General features: G+C 36.3%; 1 long non-coding RNA gene across 1 annotated transcript; it reads right to left on the bottom strand.

Moving 5' to 3' along the window:
- Positions 1–12009: 12009 nt before the first annotated feature.
- On the bottom strand, positions 12010–12600 carry LOC119778110. The gene is made up of 3 exons (XR_005280024.1): positions 12487–12600; positions 12148–12400; positions 12010–12073 (listed from the first exon to the last, which is right to left on the bottom strand). It is a non-coding gene; the product is annotated as an uncharacterized LOC119778110 (long non-coding RNA).

Below are 12600 nucleotides of genomic sequence, written 5' to 3'. Positions count from 1 at the left end.
TCTAAAACACACCAGACCACACCCAGAGCAGATGGTTGGGGTTTACGGTTGCGCTAGAATTACCCATAATGCAACAGAACATTTCTTTAACCATAACAGTGAAGATTTTGGCTGCAACAGACCAATGTTTCAATTATGCTTATTATGTTCTGAATTAACTGATTTATCTTTAAAATGTCAACATTTGGCCGCTTTGGAGATTTCTTTTATTGAAAAAAACTTTTTTCATTATATCCGTAGTTACCCGATCAGTTCAAAAATGTTTCTCCCTGTTTCTGCCTTTGAATTTGGGCTCTACCAGCTTCTTTCCAGAAAAATGTGTCATATAAACATCATTGTGGTCGGCCAGGCAAGTTCAGGTCCTTCTTACTTCTGGTAAGGTACTGTACCGCACATCCATTCTTCAAAAAACAGAACAAACTAACAGAAGAAAGCTATTATTTTTAGCTACAAAATTAAATATATCTGCTTTGCAGATCCAGGGGAATCATCCTTATTTGTATTTTTTGCATATATTGTTTTTCCATTCATGCTTAGAGAGACATGAGTCCAAAGGCTCTTATTTTGACAGAAAAGTGAATTGGGAAAGGCCAAGCTGGTCCAACTCTTTCTGTTTTCATAGCAGACAGACAGATTTCTCAAAAATGTTGACGTGAACCTCTGCAGGAAGAGAACACAGTTTAGTGACCAAGTCCTTCTGGCAAAGGATGATAATGAACATGTGAGTCACTAACCTGATCTTAAAGTTCATTCCGTTCCTGGAGGACGAGGTTGGTTCCAGCTGGTCGACTGCCAACAAGACGCAACGGGCGCCGCCCAGAGAGTTCCAGACACTGAAGTCCCGGAGGTTGGAGTTGGGCAGAAGATCAGAGCCAAGCAGACGAAGGAATGCCGGATGATCCAGTGTGTGAAGCCAAAGCCGTTGTCGAAGACATGCTTCAGAGACAGGAGATCAGAGGTCCTGAGAGGTACCAAAGGCAAATCCAGGACAGACTCAGAAATCAGTTACAGGTTAAATACACAGCCAGAAATTCAGTAACCAGTAAATGAGGCAGTTGAGCGTTGAAAAGGAAAGCATATCTCTATAGAACAAATAATCAGTGGAAGCAGAAACCCAATAAGCCGGAAAGGACAAAGCTTACAATAAATTCAGTTATAAAGGCCAGAGGGACTATCCCACCAAAATAATATCAAAAGCAAAACAAAACTTATACTTTGAGAATGAAATCTAGGCTTTTATTGCTCCTGCTTAATGAATAAATCACTGCACATTAGTTTATGTGGAACACACACATAAAAACATTTAAATCCTATGTGTTTTAGGGGTAATTTGGTGTAAAGAGCATTACTCCAGCACAAAAGCTTTGTATTGCAGGGAACATTGTAAATACTATTACCTGAACTGGACTACCAAGACAATTATTCAACCAGCATGAAGATCTAACCAGTAAGCCGGGCTGTACTTGTATGCTGCACATGTTAGGACTGTGGAATTTATTTTTTGGGACGAATTAGAAGAGAAGTTTGAGGATTTAATTTCCTTTGCATTCAGACAATGAGGGCGGGTTTTTATTCGATTATTTTTTTTTAATGCTCTTTTAGAAATATTCATTATGACACATCTTCAAATTCTGCTATTGGTGCTACTGCCTAGCTGAATTAATAATAAAATTATATCTATGACGCATTTATGTTACAAATCTTATCAAGTCTAGTCCAATTCCTTTCCTTCATTTTTTTTTTAAAGGGAATAAATATGTTTTCAATGAAATATTTATATTTTTACAAAATCAAAATAAATACCAAACTTAGAGTAATTCTGAATGTGTTCTGGCATTCTATTAAAAAATTTGGGGAAACACTAGCCTTCTATCTTTACACATATTATTATGAAGCAAGTCAATCCTATTCTGTTTTTATGATGTTAAAAGTCTCTTTGGTTAAGAGATCATTTAAATATTCAACTATTAAAGCACAGAATTTGGGTTGAGAATCTTTTTGCTTTTTGTATTTTTAGCTGTTGTTTATTTAGGCTTTATTTTACTGATATTTTAAATTACATTTGATTTTAACTAATAAAAGAAGCCAAAAAGCATCAGCTTTCATGTTTGCAGCCAATCTTTGTTGTATTGAACTCTGTATAATCTGTTTATTTTAACTCTTATCACTAAACTAAACTGAACTTCGTGTTCTTTCTACAAAAAAAACGATGTGGGGTGTTTACAGAAAGCATCAAAGCTTACATAGAAAAGATCCACAATGACTCATTAGAATCACCCAAAGATTAACTTTCTATTTGTTTTATAAAATCCCACACATTGATCCTTACAAAAGCATGATTCATACATAGCAGGATATGTAAGTCATGAACTTAAATTTTTCTTTTTCTTAAAATAATCAGACAATTTTTGTGTCATATTTGATAGATTCTGAATCAATTCTGTCTGTACCCATTTTAAAGTTATCTTTATCAGGTTTTGAATTTGTAATATTTTGGTATTTGAAGTCTTATTTTGTTAAGCTCTTAAAAAGAGGAAAACCTCAAAACTTTTTACCAAAAAAACAAACAAAAAAACCTCACAGTAGCAAGTAAAACTATTTCACACACTCTCTCTGATCCTTATCAAGACAAGGCGAGTTTATTTGTAAAGCTCAATTCATTACAAAGATGATTCAAACTGCTTTTCATGAATAAACCCTAAACAAGAAGCAAAATAAAAGAGTTGGACCACAAACTCTAACTAATGATACTTCAGTTAACAGTTTAACTTAGGTATATTCTAACAGTCAAAGGCAGTTCAAAACAAAATATGTTTTTAACTTTGACTTAAAAGAACTCAAACTTTCAGCACTTTCATAGTCTTCTGGGAGCTTGTTCCCAATAAGTGGAGCATTGGAACTAAATGCTGCTTCTCAATGTTTGGTTCTAGTTCTGGGTGTACAGAGTAGGCTGGAACTAGAAGACCTGAGTGGTCTGGGAGGTTGATACACTGACAACAGATCTGTTATGTATTGAGGTGCAGATCCATTCCATGATTTATAAACTAACAGAAGGATTTTAAAGTCTATTCTTTGAGCTACAGGGACCCAGTGGGAAGACTTCAGAACTGGTCTGATGTGCTCTACTTTCTTAGTTCTAGTGAGAACACAGGTAGCAGCTTTTTGGATCAGCTGCAGCTGTCTAATAGACCTTTTGGGCAAAGACACTGCTGCAGTGATCACTTCTACTAAAGATAAATGCATGGAAGATATTTCCTAGATCCTGCTTGGACATTAGTCCTTTAATCCCAGAAATGTTCTTTAGGTGATAAAAGGCTGACTTAGTAACTTGCTTCATGGGCCTCTGAAGGTTCAGGTCTAAATCGATCATTACACCAAGATTTTGGCCACAATCTGGGGTTTCTAGCTGTAGTAGCTGAAGCTGAGCTAACTCTGGAAGATTATTCTATTAAGCCATAGAAAATGATGGCACATAAAAGAAGAATTTGTCATTCTTATCTGTTTAATAAGGCATTTTATTTCGTTTAAGTTAGTTGTATATCTTTTTCTTCTCTGCCCAGTTGGATGAATTCTGATCATGCATCATGGGTGAATTCACATGAATTCACAGATTCACATTACTACCAGATACGGATGTCATAGCAAAGTTGTATCATTTGATTGTCTAATGAGGTGTTTAAACTGCTTGATGAATACATTCTACAAATTTTCAAATAAAAAATTCTTGCTTAAAAAATACAATTATTGTCTCTTAGTAATGAGCTGTCGATCTTGCTGTTATAAAGGGGTGATCATTTCCATGAGTCTAAAAATTGTAATTTAGGTTTTAATAAACCTTTTTAATCCTTTACTTTAAGAAAGGTTGGGCTAAACACAATAACAGCTCATTAAATGGACAAAAAGATATAAATTCTCTCCTGGCCTTTGTTGGGTTGCATAGTGGAAAATATGACTGAGGCAGTGGCGGCTGGTGAAAAATATTTTTGGTGGGGCTGATATAGCCTAGTGTATGTCTCCAACTAATCCGGAATAAGAATTCAAATAAACAACTGGACAATACATACAATTTAACAGTAATGATTTAATTTACTATATAATAACAGTAACAGTGATGATTTGGGTCACTGTGATGGGCCTCCAAGAATCCAGGCTCAGTCGGGTTACCGGTGTTGGTGATTTATTGTGCTCAAAAACTCAAAACAGGGTGCAAAAGAAACTAAACATGTACAAGATACTCTGGGCCTCAGCCTCCCTCCAGTTACCAGCAATGTAACAAAGAAACAGAAAACAAAAATTGCCCACAGCCCTCATTAAATAGTTTAAGCCCCTCACCTCAGGCTCTCTTATTTCTGATTTCTTCTCATAAATCAGTTTTGTCCATATATTACCTCCACAAACAATTGATGTACAAAAACAAATAATTTTTACAACTTAGTTATTTTACACAGATTCTTTGACTTATTCAATTACACCAAACTGGGTTTGAACCCAGCAAAGACGCAGCCAGACTGAAGATGACAAGTCCCCGTAGCATAAACATGTACACACCCACACCCCCCACACACCCACACACACACGGCTAACCCCACTGAAATATTAAGTGTGCACCCTCAATACGCCAGCAGGTAACCAGGACAGCTTGTGTGTTTTAAGTTAATGGAGCTACTGGTCTCAGAGCGAGCGGATTGGTCCTCACAAACACAGTATAACAGGAATATGTGTGTTTGCGCGCAAAGTTAGAGGATGTGGATTCCTCACAGTCACAATAACCATGACATGAAATTTTCATATCCTACAACAGGGATGTTCTTCTGGCAAACGGGTAGATAAATAAGGATCTCACCGAATTTGGTGGAAGCTGCATCTCGTTCGTTACATTCGCCATCTTCCCTTTAACTGTCTGCACCTGCGCTTGGGTTCAGAAGCCTGTTCAGAAGTGCAGTATTTTCAGCGCCCCAAGACCGTAAAGTTCTGAGATGCTGATTGGCCATTAAATTCACCTAGCAATAGTACATGATTGACAGATTATCTGCAAATGTGGGTCTGTCTGATCAGCGCCCCCAGAACAGAGACTGTAGGAGTCTGTCTGTGGAAATCCACAAATTAATGACAGTAGATAGGGAAATGTAGTTTATATAATTAGTTTTGCTTATATGTAAACACTCTAGAGAGTAAAACTGACATTTATGAGTTAATTTCTAAAAATATATTTTACGTTTCTCTCTTCTTATCAGGGAGGGCGGTGCCCCAGCGCCCCCTATGGGCCGGCCGCCACTGGACTGAGGTGTGATAACTGAAAGATTCTCCTGATTTCCAGCTGAGGAGCATACAGAGCAATGTTTCCCCCTGTATTTTCTGCAGCAGTGAAGACATCTCTGGGCCATGGAGCTTGTGTTGCAAAAACACAATACTGACTGTGGCATCTTGTCAGTTGTTTTCAGCACTGATAGCATCCAATGCTTTAACATAGGTTGGCATTTGCCAAATTTTGCTCTGTTAAACATAAGTGGTTTTATAGCTGGCTCAAAAATGTAAAAATGTTTTAAAAAAACACATTTTTCACACATTTATGGCATCCACACCGAATACATGAAGTTGCTTATTTAGCTGTGTTATCTTAATAACCACCATCTATAGATTTAATGCCTGGAAAGATTTGAAAGTTCAACAGGAAACAGGAAAAAGCTGTGAATTTTTACCACCATAATTGTTCCAATTGGGTCTGACTCGGCTCATATTAGCCAGTTGAATGGCTGCCTTTCACAGAATTGGTTCGTTTCCACTGTGGTTTTTTATACATACAAAAAATACCTGAGACTCCCCACATCGTGGCAGATGGAAGAGCAACCTCACCCCCACTCGTGGCTGGATGCTCCACTCCTTGTGGCCAAACACAACAGCAAACCCTCGCTGTGGTCAGCAGTCGTCCGCTTCTCTGCTTTCCATGAATGTGCAGTGCTGAATCTGGAGAAACCTCTGTTCTTCTCACCTGGTATTTACAGAGGTTTGGATATTGATTTCTGTGGGTATTTATATAGCTTTACCTTAATGAGGCCACTCTGAAACTGCACATCTTTAACTCTCAATTGTACTTTGCTTCTGCATAATGATTTATAATTCCCTTTTGCAAAAATCCCTGTTTATATTCCTAAGGATGTCCTTCTATTATCACAGTTTTACATATAATTGTTCCCCATATTATTTTGTTTTATTCCATTTTTTTTTTAAAGTTTGCAACTTTTTCTTTTCTATAAAGTTTTTTCCAATATTCCACAACTTTAAAAAATGATCTGGTTGAACTAAAGCTCATGTGTGCCTTTTCACTAACAAGTGATGGAGCTCTTCCTCCCCCTGCTGTATATATGCTGTATGTGCTACTGAGTTTCAGGGGAGAAAAAAACTGTGAGGGGTCAGAAAAAAAACTTTAATCTTTTTACATCTCAGACAAAAAAACTAACAGTTTTCAGGTATTAGGAAATAACTTATTGGGTCTTTTAGAAATAAACATATCAGTCCTCAGAAAATAACAGCTTTTTTTACTTAGTTTTTTTATTAAAGTAAATCATAACCAACCTAACTGTTATCTCCCTTTAACAAAGCTCCATTATCACCTAGAGACATCTTAAAATTTGATTTGAGGTCATAGAAAGTGCAATATATCCATTTTGAATCCCACCTTTTGCCAACACGGCCGCCCATTGCTGTCTAGGCTTGAATCCCGTTTGACCCACAATGAATCATGGTAAATGGTGGGCCATGAAGGATACTCCGGACCCACCCTTCAAATCCGGGAAAAAAAGAACGCATTTATCTGCGTATTTGAAATAGTCTTTGATGGACTAGCTAATAGGGGAAAAAGTGAGAGTCTAGAAGTAGGGCAGTTTTCGTTACAGCACAGTGACATAATCTGTTACAAACCCAAAATCAACTTTGAAGGAGTTTTAAGGTAAAAATGTAGCTTGATTGCTCAAAACTTTACATAAAAAAAATTGTGCCGTATTTTCCTGTGACAGAAGAACTGATAGTTTTGATCTGAGACCTGATAAGGTTACTTCTAAAAAACCTTAGGACTGACTAAGCCTTTTTTTTGAGACCTAATACCTTTTTTCTTAGAGCAGAGACCTGCCAACTTGGCAACTTTTTACTCAGACCTGAGGATGTCCTAAAATGTAAACTGTACTATTACTATCAATATCCCTTTCTGAGTATGACTGAGCCATGTTATACACTTTCTCCAGCGGCACAGGATGAGAAAGGTATTACTTTATTATTTTTTGTTTAATAGCCTACAGTACAGGACAGACTATTTTGCTTTGTTTTTGTTTATTTAATTTTGTGTTTTTTCTTTTGTATGTGTGGTTTTGTTTGCATTTTTCTTATCATCTTCGTTATATACTTGTAACTAAATCTTTATCATCTTCATCTTTAATATAAATAATCTAACCCTTGTAAGACTCCACTATATTAGCCACGTGTTTTTTTTACATTAGCTTTGTGACATTGAGATAAGATAAGAAGGGTAAGGGGATAAGGATAAGAGAGTATATGTTATCCCTTTTTTTTTTTTTTCGAAAACTTGAGGATTTATGTGTGTAATAATCGTTTGGATTTTATTGCAGGTTTTTGTTCTCCTCGTAGGTAATTGTGCAAAGTGCCAGTGGATGGCAGACCCATTAACTAATCCGCTCTAATCTGGCTAACTACTTCCTTCTCACTCACTCCTACTGTGTTTTGGTAAATTGTTTCAAGGAAATCATAAAAGTACTCAGCTGATGACGCAGGTTATATAAATGTATCTACTTCTTATAAGCTCTAAATCGGAACTGCTAAAGTATTTTTAAATTGATTACTGTCAATTGTATAAATTATGCAGATTACTCTTAATGGCTGTTAACACTCCAATTTCACACATTTATTAATTCTACTTGAGTACAATTGCAAACAGAATACAATAGAAATATTGTTTACTGTCAACAGCATTGAGATTCAGGTGTGTTAATGGGAAGGCAAGTAGACAAAAGAAAACATAAGTGCACAAACTAGAAAGAAAATGGGGGGAAAAGTTAGATTAAAATGTAAATACCATAATAGGAAACCCTATGCAGTTATTAAAATCACATACTCAAATTTAAATGAAAAATGTGCAAGATAGAAAAAAAGAATAATAAAAAAGGCCCATTGCATAAAATTAAAATTACAAAAAAACTGTGAAAAGTGTGTTATGCAGCAGCTCAAAACTGCACAAATAGCAACCCTGCTGTAAAAATAAGCACAAAAAAATTTATAGAATTTTCAAGCTGATAAAACATGTTGATAATATAAGCAAATTAACTCTCCTTACTTATCTGTAAAAAAAATCCCTTTTTAATAATGATATGGTAATTCTACAAATGAGATGCTCAGAAGATAGTACCTACACCAAGAAGACCAGGTTTAGGAAAACATGCAGCTATACATGGCTGACCTGGCCACACTATTTCTATTGAGACGATAGAAATGAAACAAGATTTAAGAAAAGTATGGAAATAATCAACTTACTATGAAGTTGATTATAAGTTGATATACTTATGCATATTTTATGCATAAGTATTCATAGTTTATTTTAGACTCCAAAATATTGCTTACTTGTGTTCTCTATTAATTCAGAAAACAATTTAAATTTATTCACTGTCCCCTTTAGGTTTAGGTTGGATACAACATTGTGAAATATTATGAGCATGAATAAAAGCAAGTATATTTCAAGATTTCTGACATCTGCTGTGCATCTCACTTCTCTTTTGCCTCAAGAGTTTCTTTTTACGTTGGAATTTTCTATAAGGCTCTGCCTACTCTGCCCCCCTCTGTCTGTAAACGTGCCATTCTATCTGCTTTGTGAAGTCCCTCAAATGATACTGTCATTGCCAACACACTTTATTTAGGTACTTCCACCTAACATTTAGATGCATCCAAATCTAAATCTCTGGCTTTCTTTTAACAGTCTATAAAAAGATCGATAATTCAATCACCTATTACATTGTATTTATTTTAGTTTTATAAATGTTAAAAAAAAATCTGTCTTTTTTCATTTATGAATGTTGGTATACTTTGTCTGTACATTAAATATCAAACTGTCCTGTCTTGGAAGCCAGGAAGTGGAATGAAAATAAATGGTAAATTACAATTTCCAAGCCCAAATAATTGCTTCTCATTCATACTCTAATTCCATAGACTGTTAACTTAAGAGTTTATTCTTGGGAGTGTGGACTGAGCCATGAACAGGGATGACCCCAGACATAATAGTTAAACATTCCCACTTGAACCATAGTGGCTCATTTACGGTAGCAGACTGCAGCAAAATAATTTTAACGTGTACAGTGAACTCACCAAATACTGAACTGTGTAGTTATTAAGTGGTATGTATAAACATTAATGTTATAGAAGAACTTGTCAGGATTTGGTTATGGAGTGTTGACACAAAAGCAGAGGCAGGAAGGCAGAGGTGAATTTCTTTAGATTTAATTAAAAAGGGAAACTGAAAACAAAGGCAGGTTATCCAAAAATCCAATAATGAAAATGAAGTTCAAACAAGCATCAAATCAGAAGTCCAAAAATCCAAAAGAATCAAACATAAAAACTAGTCAAAACGAACCAGAAACCGTGGAGACATCAGGGGAATCACTGTCACAATGAGGAAGACTCAGGAAGACGGAGTTGGAGGAAGTTTGACAAAGTTTGGCAGTGTTTGACAAGGACCCAGCAAAGGGGAACTGAAGAGAGACGGCTTTTAAAGGAGACAGAGACAAAGAGGGGGCTCATGAGGAAACTGGGAGCAGGTGTGCACAGAACAAAAGGGAAAGAGCTAGGGAAGAAAGAGAACACAAGAGGGCAGCAGAGAGCAACAAATAGAAACCTGGAAGAAACAACACAATGTTAAATTACTAGGACAATAAAACATGGAGAAAAGAAAACTAAACACTCAAAAGAAAACATAACAGAACCCAGACTAGGACAGTAACTGGAAAAAACCAAAGAACACAGCAAGGAGTAAAGCAAGACTGAATACTATAACAGAAACCTGACAGAACTAAGATAATGGTGTATCTTGTGGTATAGGGATATTTTGATTACAGATCCTGACTTGAAAGTTTTTTAAGCCATAAGTTTAAGGACATGCCTTTGATGTGTCAAAGGTATAATCGGTATCAGGTGGGTTGGGTAATCAACATTCTTATCTACATCATAAAAAAAATTGCATGTTCCAAGAGGGAATCAGATTTATAGTATAAAATGACACAAAGTTTACCAAGAAGGGAAGTTGAAGGTGAAAAGAAAATGTATTTCTAAAACTATGAAATCTTTTGATAGCACACTATAATAATTATATAATATTATATTTTTTTTTTTACGTGTTTCCCCAAAAACAGTCTATTTCATTTTGACACTTTTTGTGCTGCAGCATTCTAGGTCAGGTGTGGGTCTGTGTGAGTTTGTGTGGCTAAACTCCTCATACTAGGCTCAGTGGAAGCAGCTGGTGCACATTTACTAGAACCTCCAACCCAAGGAGTACTTACTCAGAGGAAGACACTGGATGGTAGATATTCCAACAACAGTACTGAGCTACAGTGAAAGTTTCATGTCTTTTGAACAGCCTTTTAAATTTTTTCCTAAGAAAATAACGTATTATACAATATAATCCTAATGATCATATTGTGTAATAAACTGCAAGTAATAAACTGTATTACTTGCATAACATTATATAGTATACTCTAAACGCAGTGCTGGGTGGTGCATCTGGTACCTAGGCCAGTGGGCATCCCTCAACTTAATTTTCCTCTTTACCCCTTGACGACCAGCATGTGTATATATATATATATATATACACATGCATCCATTTTCCATCATGCTTGCCCCAAATGAGTTCGGGAGGGGTGCTGGCGCCTATCTCCAACTGACTATGGGCGAGAGGCGGGGTACACCCTCAACAGGTCCCCAGTCTATCGCAGGACAGCACAGAGTCATGTTTTTGGACGGTAGAGGAGGAAGCCAGGGTACCCGAAGAGAAACAACGCATGTACAGGGAGAATGTACAGGGAGAACATGCAAACTCCATGCAGAAAGACCATAATATATATATATATATATATATATATATATATATATATATATATATATATATATATATATATATATATATATATATATATATATATATATATATATATATATATATATATATATATATATATATATATATATATATATATATATATATATATATAAATTTATATATATATGTATATGTTAAGAAAGGTGATCGCTCTCACATAAAAGAAACGATAAAGGAATTAGAAAATTATCAAAGAACTCTGTGGACTTCACAAACATCTTGACAAATCTTTTTCTGAAATACTCTCTTACCCTGATCTAAAACTTCAGATGAAATTTAAAATGTTGTTAAAAAGGACAAAGAATCCTCAACTAGAGCAAGATTCCCAGAGGATTTTCTTTGCAAAAATCACTGCAGAAACAGAAAAGGTAATAGCTTTATCTCAAAGGATTTGATGAACTAGGACACCAATGGGTAAGTATGAAAGAACAGGTAATGATTAAATTCAATGATATTGGAATGTAAGTACAGGGTTAAAAACAAAGTAACAGAAAATACTATAAAGTTGCCCTAGACAACGTAGCCCATATGAAAAAGAAAAACTTTGAAAATAGAAAGCTGGCTCCCTGGTTTAATGCAGAGCTGTGCACTTTGAAGCAAAATGCTTGGAAACTTGAGAGAAAATGGTGCTGTACATGCCTACGGGAATCCTAACAAGTCTGGAAAAATAGTTTACTGCTGTTTAGGAGGACCCTTTGTAAAGCAAGAGCAGCATATTTCTCTTCGTTAACAGAGTAGAATAAGAATAATCTTAGATTTCTTTTTAATACAGTTGCTAAACTCACCCAGTGTCATGATTGGTTCTGAATCAAACCCACATGCAGAACACTACCAGGAGACAGATGAAAAGTTTAAAAGAGTTTATTAAATGTTTGCACAAAATTAGACTGCGTTCAGGAAACAGGTCCGGGCTGGATTCTCAGGCGTCTGCAGAGATGACAGTTTGGTTAACCAGGTGGATAGGAAGCATTGTTTAGTTTTCTGATTATTGCAGATTATACCTTGGAGAGTTTCAGGCTTTCTTCTCAGAGGGGGGGAACCGGTTGGGTCCAGAAACTGTTGGTTTGACAGAGTGCTCAGCAGGTGCAGCGTCTTACTTCTGACTGTTGGATCAGACCTTGGATTGAGGGGTTAGCTCTCCTTCCGAGAGCAGCAGGTGGATTCCAAAGTGAGATCTTCAGGTTTGGCTCTCTAGGGCAGGCAGGCAGATTCAGGTTAAGCTCTCCCAGAGCTTCACACGAGAGACAGGTTTTCCTAGGAGCGACAAGACAAAGGCTGGTTAGAATACGGTTTTCTCTAGGGGACAAAATTTAAAGACAAGGAGGCTCAGGTTCGCTAACCAAACTTAGCTAACACTGCGGCGTCGAAGAAAGGTCTGGCATCTGCTTAAGTAGAGGGTCCTCTAATGGGCTGACGAGCTCCAGGTGTGCTGGTGAGCTCCAGCCCAGAGAACC

The sequence above is a fragment of the Cyprinodon tularosa genome, unplaced genomic scaffold (assembly GCF_016077235.1).
Source record: "Cyprinodon tularosa strain WSP-4 unplaced genomic scaffold, ASM1607723v1 ctg130, whole genome shotgun sequence".
Classification (NCBI taxonomy): domain Eukaryota; kingdom Metazoa; phylum Chordata; class Actinopteri; order Cyprinodontiformes; family Cyprinodontidae; genus Cyprinodon; species Cyprinodon tularosa.
Note: the sequence above shows the minus strand (reverse complement) of the source record. Positions and strands in the feature narration are given on the sequence as shown.